Source organism: Micromesistius poutassou (genome assembly GCF_964030765.1).
Source record: "Micromesistius poutassou genome assembly, chromosome: 1".
NCBI classification, from domain to species: domain Eukaryota; kingdom Metazoa; phylum Chordata; class Actinopteri; order Gadiformes; family Gadidae; genus Micromesistius; species Micromesistius poutassou.
This window is the reverse complement of record NC_140271.1, coordinates 14,744,083-14,754,951: the sequence shown is the minus strand read 5'-3', so window position 1 is coordinate 14,754,951 and position 10,869 is coordinate 14,744,083. Positions and strand designations below refer to the sequence as shown.

Here is a 10,869-nt window from a genome sequence, read left to right as displayed (position 1 = left end):
AATGGCCTCTATGGGGACTTCACTGGGATTTGCATTTGAGCATCCTAGAGACTGTGAGTGTTGGTTTTTCTCTACTACTCTCTTTGTCTCTTCCTTTTTTTTTTTTTTGCCTCAGATCTTGCAGACGTTGAACCTTCAAATGTGAACACTGCACGGAGAATATTGAATAGAAAATGTATAAATATTAACTTTATTACCCTCGTAGACGTATCTCAATATATAATATATACCAGGGATGTCCCGATCAGATCCCCGGCATCGGTATCAGTCCGATGATGGCCCAGAACACTGGATCGGATATCGGAGGGGAGAAAAAAATATGATCCGATCCGCGCAGCGTGTCACGTGATAACAACAGAAGTAGCCAATTAAGCGCATCATGCACATGAGAGCTACCGCATGAGAGCTATCTGTTGAACATGCGGTGTGGCAGTATTTCAACCTTAAAGAAGAAAAAACAGCCGAATGCGAAAGGCGTCTATTGCCGAGCCACGCGTGTGGCTATCATGTACAAGAACTAGTGATGGACTGTTGAGGAAAAGATAAGCAGGGGATATTAAACTTCTGTGATTGGCCTAGGAAAAACTCTGGGTGATTATAGGTCTCAATCGGAGATCATAAAACAGCCTCTGAAAGACATGGGCACGGACGTAAACCAATGTGGTTCTGCTGTCAATAATGATATTAAAGAAAAGTCAAAACTTAATCCTTCCCATAACTCCCCTCTCTCCCTTCGCTTCCCATGACGTTGTTCTTCCATTTGTTATTTTTCCTAATCTCCTGGCCCAGCCTTCTCAGAGCCTCCGTCTTGGGCTGGATGGAAGTCTTGCCACAGGACACATGCTGCACGGTGCCTAAGTTTGGTTTGCAGTCAGCAGGAGCCCTGGAGAACTATCAATAGGAAAGCTAGCAAATGCTCTATTAAAAGCCTCCCGGGCGTTGTCTCGTTTTGGCAAGCCGTGTAGAGCCGCAGGGCGAGTTGCTAGCGATTCATCTCTTGATCACAAGTTGGACAGATAGGCAGTGATGCAGAGTGACTGCATCTGAGATCAAAGCGATGTCTTGCGCTTTTAATGTAAAAAAATGAAATTAAACCCATCGGAACACTTTGAGGTGACTCCCACTCGCGCAAAACTACAGGGCGAAAACACTGTTGGGTTGCATTAAAACACCAACTGACTATTGGAAGCTGCTTATTTTTGTTTTTTGTGTATTCAGAGATGCTGTTGTAGGGTACATGATCTCATTCCTGCTTCTCTCGTCTCTAATGCATCCACTCTCCATTACCACTATAGCAACCGTTTGGCACGTGACTGAGACGTTGGCAATTCTTCTGCGGTTTCTGTTTTGAAAACTATGATTTTCACATAATAACGTGCAGTGAACTTCAACACATTTTCGTGTTTGTGAAGATAGCAACATTGAATATCGGTAGCATTGAAGCAGCCCAGTTTGCTGAAAGCTATCTAGTGATGTAACACTCTAATCCCATTCTGTCTGTAGGTAAAACATAAAATAAGGCCAGTATTATACAATCTACTTGACATGCACAATTTCATAGTGTACCCATCATAGAAGTTGTTACAGTGGCTATAAACCAGGAAACACACTCTGCGCTGTGTTCCTGTTGCCGAGGCAACAACCTTTACACCTTAACCCTCCTCCGTTGAAAACAACATTCCCCTTTGTCAGGTAACTCTTCCATTCACAATCACCACACTTCTGTGGCCTTGGCACCCTCTCAATTCTAGAAGCCCATGATGGATTGTTTTAATAATAGAGTGGATGCACCCACTACAGAATCTAGATTGCATTTAACGTATTACAATGTTTTATGTTCTGTCTGTACTCAAGGCATTCATTTACAAAAGTCGTACAAGGTACACCATTCTCTAATCTACTCTACATTCCTGTTTCATGTGCAGTGTGTTTGTGTGTGTTTTGCAGCCTGTGTGTGCCTGTTTGTGAGTGAGTAGGGAGTGTGAAAGGTGCAGTTGAATAGTAAGAGACAGGGTAGCATATGGAATATTGGAAGGTTACCTGATGAACACACTAAACACACCAAACAGATTGAAATGAAGGAGCATCTTTCAGCAGGCCTCATTGTTGCCTGTACATCACTCTCTCTCTACCTCCCTGCCTCTCTCTACCTACCGCTCTGTCTCTCTGTCTCTTTGACATATTACAATGATCCTTGCTTCTTCGCTCAGGAAGGAAGGAAGACTTGATGGCAACATAAGAGCTCTCCATAAGTGCTCGGCGTTCACCTCTTGCCAGAGATGAGGCACCGCTCGCGATGCAATCTGTCGGCTACGTGTCGTGCACCACGCCCATGTTAGCTCCCGCTGGAGCCGGTGGTACAACGCCCAGGTAGCCTTCACTCTGACAGATTTGGATCAGAGGAGTGTGTTTACAATTTTGAATTACTTCTTTGTCCTGGAACATATGAGATATAAGCAAATAGTGTGTCTGTCTGTGCGCGTGTGTGTGTGTGTGTGTGTGTGTGCGTGCGTGCGTGCGTGCGTGTGTGTGTGTGTGTGTGTGCGTGTGTGTGTGTCTGTGCGTGTATCTACTTTCTAATGTGATGACACACCTACTAATTCATCCTATTTATATCCTGCTAAAGAAGTTCCTAGTGTTGTCCTGTAATGTGGACTGTTAAGAAAGGACTCTGCACATCCAGGTCTAGAAGTTGCCAAACGTATGCAGCCATAATAAAGAGTGGCTGTAATAGTAAGAGCCGTTTTGTTTCCCAGTAGACAAATAAAGTATTATAAAGATTGGCTTTTACTTTGCACTTGTTGCTTGCTCCATCTTGCTCAAGAATGCTGATAGGTTAGATAACCCTGTATCTTCTGGACTGGGATTCGAAAAGTCACTAGTATGGTGACTGCATAAACTCTGCCCTTTTCTGTTCCCAGTTTGTCCCTTGTAGTTTGACCACCTTCCTCTTGTTTCTCTTCTTCGGTTGTAGTATTTGGTATTTTCCTCTTGCCATCCATTGGACACAGACCTGTGTCCTCATTCAAGATTCAAAATTAACTCACTCCCCTCCATCACCACTGCTTCCCCGGTCATCCAAACCCTCCATGAACTGAATGCAAATACCCTCATTTTCAAAGTTACTCTCGCAGGGATCTGCTCCCTAGAGAGCACTCCAGAAAGCAAAGCAAAACCCTGCAGTTCCCGATTTGTATCAATCTTCGCGACATTGACGCAGACGTGAGGAGCTTAGGTTTAGAAGGGATAAGGTCACCTGACGTGGGCCCATCTGATTGCACTGGAGGTAATGGATCTCTTTTTAATCTCTTTTCTTACTCTCTGAGAACGTGTTCGCCAGCAGCGAGGTGCTAGCGGCGGCCATTTGTAAGATAAGGTACTCCCTGAAGACGCACACAGAGCAAAAATGTCGCTTCATATCTGCAGCCCGCCCCTAAAACTGAGCTAGAATAATAATGTTTCGGCCTGCTAGTGATAGTAGATATGGCTGTTGGTGTGTACGCTAATATTAGCATGGCAGTGAGCCGTCGTCGGCTCAGTGACGGGGAGGCTGTTGGCGACAGCAGCAGTGACGTGGTTTGCTAGTGCAAACTACAATACGAGGGCCCTGAGACGGGCATCTGCTAGTTGGAGGGTGTTGTTGTTGTTGCTGTTCTCCATATTGTACCTCCATTGCCAGCACTGCAACAATTGCAAGCTTTTCTTCCATTGACCACAGAAAGGCCGGCCAGATCAGTGGAGCCGATCCGATCCTGGCTGATTCATCATGGTGTTTCTGCACTCTGGTGAGGGCCAACTAGTGTCCCGAAACATAATGGATGACAACGGAGGACATACAGCGCACAGAACACAGGATGGGTTGCAGATGTGCAAAAAAAAGGACTTTGTGAAACTTTTGCAGCAAGCACAGTATAGTATATTTACGTTAACATTTAGGGCGACGGTGTGTGAATGTTTCAACTGTTCAACTGTTCAACCTCACTGTTGTCAGTGTGTACATATGACCATGATATTGCCTGTAAAAAAGAGACAGATGGATAATAGACAGACAGAAGGAGGCTGGAGGGCTGGATGGACACACAAGAGTGCACGAATGTGTTTGTGTGGGAGGGCTGATGCGAGTGCTTTGTGGACGCGGCGGTGTGTGATGCCATGCCATGACAGCACTGGGTCAATATTAATACAGTTTCACACGCAAGGTGTGGCCTGAGAACACGGCCACTTGTTTGATTCCTTTGTAACGGCTGACGAGGAAGTGGAGGGGAGTGTAATGTGCTCCACAAGACTGAGATAGGGGCCTGTCATTATTAAACACACGGGTTTGATAATGAAATAACAAGGCCAAATGAATTGCTGAAGATGGATGGGGGGAAGAAAAGAAACACGCTCTCACAAGTTATTTCATTTTGAATTGGACAAGAATGAAAGACTAGGACTGGATGTTCTTTTATATTGTATTATTGTATGTAACCAACTTAGAATAATGAGATTGCCGCCTCACATGCTGTCTCTGCTGTGCTTCCCGGGAAAATGTACACAGCTGCAGAAACATCTTCCGTCAATGCAATCGTGTTTTCTGACAGAGAGCATTTCGTCTGAGAGTGTTAACAGGACCCACTGTTTGAACTCCATTTGGAACACTATGAAATACAAAAATAATTGTTTTTGGAAGGAGTGGGGAGGGGGTGCTATCCCCATGGTTACTGTCCACGGCTGAACAACGGGACCTGAGTTCGGAGCAGAGTAGAACGTGAAGTGCTTGGAGGGGAGACCTTGATTTTTATCTCGATTTTAGAAACCGTATAAAAAAAGATGATTTTTTTTGCTGACGATATTGAAAAACATGTGTAATAAAATAATCCATTGCCATTTTTCAATGCCTTTTCCTTCCCCGTTTTTAATAAATTCTTGCTCTACAATGTGTACAACTTTGTATAGTCCAAGACATAGACAAACAGCAAATAGCGCCTCTCTATTCAGTTTTTGTGTGATATTTAAATGACTCATGCAGCACCAAATTGATGTTCGTCCTTCTCGTTATAGCATCCTGATGTTGATGAAGTCCCATTGAGGACGTTGCCTCTCTGGTGTGTCAGTGATGAAGCAGCAGCTGAATGCAGTGAACAAAAGGCACAGGGAAATGTGTCAGTCAGCCATTGTCAGAAACCAAACGAACACTCGCTGTTGGCTTGAATTCATCCTCCCACTGATAATGTCCATTCTTCCATTTACCCTTTTCCTTTTGCTGGATTCATGGATTCAATTATGTCATCCACTTGCCTTCATCTGATTTATTTTGTGTCCAGAGATATGAAAGTGTGTGTGTGTGTGTGTGTGTGTGTGTGTGTGTGTGTGTGTGTGTGTGTGTGTGTGTGTGTGTGTGTGTGTGTGTGTGTGTGTGTGTGCGTGTGTGCGTGCGTGCATGTGTGTGTGTGCATACCAGCATGTCTGTTTGTGTCCTGGGATGTAATTAATGAAAAGCAGCCCGCCACCTGCTAGGTCCATAATGTCACTGGGATATGGAGGGCGACCCCAAGGGTCTGCATGAATATTTCATCATGTAGGCGGAAGGCTGAGGGGAGAGGCGACGAGCGAGGGTCGAGGGACAATGGCTGAGTGCTTGAGAACGGCTAACGAGAAACCATAGAGGTGGAGTTCAGCCAGCCACTTGTGAGGGAAAAAATAAGATAGAGAAATAATGGGTGGTATAGAGTACAGTATACAGTAATTAATTGTATGCAGTTCATTGCATGTAATAATCAGCATCTAGTCCTGATTGGTGCCCCGGATGCCAAACTACATCCACAGCCAATACAGTGTTCATGCGCACCTGGTTTGGTCTGTGTGGTGCATAAGAACGCGATGCAAGACGGACAGAACAAGGGCAGCAGTCGAGACACAAGTCAGTTGGTCTATAAGAGAGATTGAGATGATGTTTGTGAATGGTGCGGTTTTAGGTTTATGGGACAATGTCCTCTTTAAACCCTTTAAAGGAGTTCAGAGTGACTGAGGTGTCAGCCGCACACTCAATATTTTATGAATAAGTTCAATAAGTTTATTAATTCATAAATAAATGATTGCCAGCGATTTAATAGGTTGCGTTTGATAGGCTGCGTTCTGACAGTGTGTCTCGTGTACCCTTCGTGTATCTAAAGTTATAAAAGATTGGGTCCATAGGGTTGATGGTCTTTAAACACTGAACCCAGCTGTACTCAGGTCCTCTAGAGAGGGCAGGAGAAAAGAGGGGAAGGGAGGAGAAGAGAGAGGAGGAGAAAAGAGGGGAAGAGAGGAGATAGGAGGAGAAAAGAGGAGAGGAGAGAGGAGGAGAAAAGAGGGGAAGAGAGGAGAGTAGGAGAAAAGAGGGGAAGAGGGATGAGGAGAAAAGAGGGGAAGGGAGGAGAGGAGAGATAAGGAGAAAAGAGGGCAGGAGAAAAAGAGGAGGAGAGGATAGGAGAGATGCGTAGAGGAGGAGAAAAGGCAGGAGAAAATAGGAGCAGTGAGGAGAAGAGAGGGCAGGAGAAAAGAGGAGAGGAGAGGGACGGTGGTGAAAAGGAGAGAAGGAAGAATGAGAAAAGAACACACACACACTCACACACACACACACACACACACACAGACACTCAGAGTTCCGTCAGCTTATTAAAGCTGTTCTAGGTAAGATCATAGAGTTGTAGAGACAAGAAAAGAAAAAACAAAAAAGCCCCTACCTCTCTGCTCCCTCTCTCCCTCCCTACGTTTTTCCACCATTTTTCCAAGGGCTGGATTTGGGCACCTGTGGTGGAGTGGCTTTTCTAACAAACCATCCAGGGATGAGATGCCGTTATTGGTCAGCAGTGAGCCAGGAGCGATGTAAATAGTAAAGTGGCAACCAGAACAGATGTTCTCTCAGAGCATTTCCCCTCCCCTGTAGCTGACGGATGGCTGAGGCCTTTCCAACAAAGTACCCTCAAAGGGCAGCTCTTGTACTGCACCTCTGTGCACGGGTTTCTAGCGTCTTTATGTTAACCTCCTTTACTCTTTTGTTATGTTCACTTTTAGCACCGTAAACAGATTGCAGTGAGTCGGCGATTGAGAACAGGACTCTGTAGGCGCACAGTAGTCACTTAGCAAGCAGCACAACTACAACAACAATGCCTGGCTATATACAGTATCAGTGGCGGCTGGTGAATTTCATTTTAGGTGGGGCTGAATGTTTGTAAACCAAACCCTTGTAGGGGGGTCTGGGGGCATCCTCCCCCAGAAGATTTTTTTGTGATTTTCACATACAAACAAAGCATTCTGGTGCATTTTGACAAAATAATAAAGACAAAATAGAACATTTCCTTACAAAGACGAATGGGGCCGGGGAACTAAGTTTTAAATGAATTGATTTGCCTTGTAGAATTCAGCAAGATTAAAAGTGCAAATACATCAACAAAATTCATATAAATGGGCAACCTTTTATGTGTGGTTGTTCAAGACACAGTGAAGGCATGATGCCACCATAGGTTTGCAGAGAACTATATACAACAGGGGTGTCAAACGTACGGCCCGCGGGCCTAATCCGGCCCGGAGTGTATTTTAATCCGGCCCGCCAGATAATATCTAATGTCTATCAGAACTGGCCCGCCGGCATATCGCATTTCAGCGTTAACGCGTTGACGCGCGTCTCAGCGCGGTAACCCTGGCGCGTCAACTCCGGCAGCCCTTAATCCCGTACCTTCCCCCCCCCCCGTCAACAATTCCGCCCGCGGACCCTGTTATAATGTAATGTCCCCAATTAATGTAATGCAATTGGCCCACCGGCATATCGCATTTCAGCGTTAACGCGTTGACACGCGTCTCGCCGTCCAAGACTTCAATTTTGGCCCACTGCACAGTTTGAGTTTGACACCCCTGATATACAATATGCACACTGAAGGCATGATGCCACCATAGGTTTGCAGAGAACTGTATACAATACAATATGCACACTTGAAAGGGGTGGGGTGGTGGTGGTGTGGAGTTGTGAGGGCCGCTGAAAACCCAGTGTCCATCCTCACGGGAAGGGGTGTGTGTGTGTGTGTGTGTGTGTGTGTGTGTGTGTGTGTGTGTGTGTGTGGAGAGTTCTTACTACTTGTACATGAACTTAACTCGCCTGTCTTTCTGAGCAGCAAATCTTTCAATGACCCTGGTGTTAAAATTCGGAATGTCCCGTACAAGTGTTTTCTCAATGGAGAGCATAGCCAGAGCATTGAGGCGCTGTTGTCCTATTGTGTTCCTGAGGAAAGTTTTTATTCTTTTGAGGGTTGAGAAGCATCTCTCGGATTCTGACGTGGTCATCGGTGTGGTGATGAGGATCTTAAGTAGACTTACAGTTTCAGTGAAGGTGTCTTGAAGGTTGTTCTCCATCATAACCTGAAAGAGAGCCGCTGCAACCCTTAAACTCCTCATTTTCATAGATGAGGCTCAGTTCTGTTCTCAGTTTGGCCTTGTCCAGGGTGGGATAGGCGTCCACCGTTGTTTCCAGTGCTGCATCTGGAAACTTCTTGCTGTGTTCTAGGAACAGCTCGCCTTGCAACAGAGTGGCACTGACGAGATGCTTTGTGTAGGAGAACCTCTCCTTGGCATGGCTGATGATGGTGTCACATACCTATGAAAGAAAAGATTTAAAAAGTCAGTACACCAACATTACAATCAAGTTCACACCTTCAAAATTAAACAATGCAAATTAAATTAATTAAATGTGTGATGAGCAGATACGGCCTACTCTTATTATTTATTAATATCATGAACGTGACAAAATACAGGTAATTTCTGCATTCCCCTGTGGACAGAGTACAGTAATATGACAATTCTGAATACACAAAGCTGCTGACAATCAGCCTTAATTTCCACCGGGAGCAAAGAGGATCAAGTTAAGTAAGTAAGCTGACAATCAGGCTATTCAGGAACTGAAGACAGACACAATATACACAAATACAATCTATGTTACAGCTACCTCTATAGCCAACTCTCTTTGGGGCTGGCTCATGTACAGGTCCTCTGTACTCCGTATCCTCATCTAGAGTTGAGACCATGTCCCTGATCCAAGACGAAAGTATAATGCATTACTAGTATCCGCCCGCAATTACTGTTTCAGCAACCATATATGACATAAATCCATACTAAATGTTGAAATTACTGTTACTATGTTGTATATTAGGTACAGAGGTTAGGTAAATTGACAGATAAACAATTGTAGGCTACTATGAGATATTGATAGGCCTATATAAACATAACTGTTTAAACCAATGGACAAAATCACATAGCCTACCTGACAGCCTGTATTCTGGTGGTGAACCGCTGGGTGAGTGTTGCGATGTACACCGAGTCGATGTTTCGTTTCTGCAGCTGGTTGAAGAGCATCTGGACTTGGGGCATGATCTTGTGGAAAAGCGCCAGAAAAAAACAGAAGCTTGGGTCCTCCAGAATTCTCAAACAGCCTCCGGCCTCTCTCTCCGAATTGGAGTCACCGCCTTGGTTCCGGATGGTTTCGAAACATGCTACCAGGTTATCCTTGTGCTCATACATGGTGTTTACAGCGCGACTATGAAAGTTCCACCGCATTGGTGAAGCACTGGGAAGACGGTGCGCAACCACCTCGTCGAGCACTGCTGTTCTCTTGTGTGACTTTGAGAAAAATGTAGAGAAGCCCCCGAGATCGGAGAAGAAGTGGCTGATCTTCGGGATGTGGGATGTCACCTTCTGCATAACGAGATTGAGTTGGTGTGCGTAACAGTGTACGTAGTATGCATTCTGGTAGACGTCCTGGACTTTTCTCTGTACCCCACCTGTCGCTCCCCGCATCACAGATGCGCCATCATAGGCCTGGGCAATGAGCTTCCCTTCTTGCCCTTCAGGGAGGATAGTGCGCAGCCTTTCCAATAATGCTGTGGCGATTGTGTCTGCGGACGCACCTTCTAGCTTGATGAACTCAAAAAAGCGCTCCTGGATGATGTTATGGCCGTCGATATATCGTAGCACAAGCACAAGCTGACAGTGTGTGGAGATGTCTGTTGTCTCGTCAGTCCGGATGGCTAGATAGTCTGTGTTCTTTACTTCTTCCAAGATGTGCTCTCGCAGCACTGCCAGCATACAGTCTAAAAGTTTGTTTTGAACTGTTTTTGACGTACCTTTGAAGACGGTGGCATTCTTCAAGTGTTCCTCCAACACAGTGTCAATGGAAGCCATCAGATCGACTAACCCCCGAAATATCCCAGTGTTTTTAGATTCGTCACGTTCATCGTGCCCCCGCATAGCCAATTCAAAGGCACCACAAAATTTAACGCAATCAATTAGTTTTGACAAAATATGTCGATTTTTGTCAACCTCTTCGTTGTGTCGTCTTACCCCTATCCGATGACCCTCGTCCAGCTGTGTAGCGATGCTAATTCTGCCTACCATGGCTAGTTTGACACAGTTGTTCATGTGAATCATGGATCGTTCATGTTTCTTCAACCTTTCAGACAGATGCTTGAGGTCTGTTACTCCAGTTTGGGTCCAGGCAGAATCAGATGAAGACGATTTGTAATTTAGACACGGAAAGCAAAACAGCGCATTTTTAGATCCACATCCAGTTAGCCAAGCCTTGCTGTCAAACCAAGTCTGCGTGAAACTCCTGGACTTCTGCTTCTCTTTGTCAGGCTGTGTAATATTAATGTTCGGCCTGTGTGGTCCAAGTTGTTTAATTCTAACTTTTTCAGCGTACGTTCTCCTTACAAATGGGATTTCTAAAAGCGATTGAACCGAATTTGGGGGTATTTCGTCGATATTGAGCACAGCAACACAACTAGTCTTCTTTCAAAGTTGCGCGCGTGAGTTGTTTGAAATTCAAACAACAAGTTGTTTGAAATTCAAACAACTCACGCG

At 45.1% G+C, this 10,869-nt stretch overlaps 1 protein-coding gene across 1 annotated transcript in view; it reads left to right on the top strand.

Moving 5' to 3' along the window:
• rab26 (RAB26, member RAS oncogene family) overlaps positions 1-10,869 on the top strand; it is a gene marked incomplete at both ends in the record, with an annotated part of 34,377 nt that overhangs the window by 3,197 nt on the left and 20,311 nt on the right. The gene's annotated exons all lie outside the window — the stretch shown is intronic.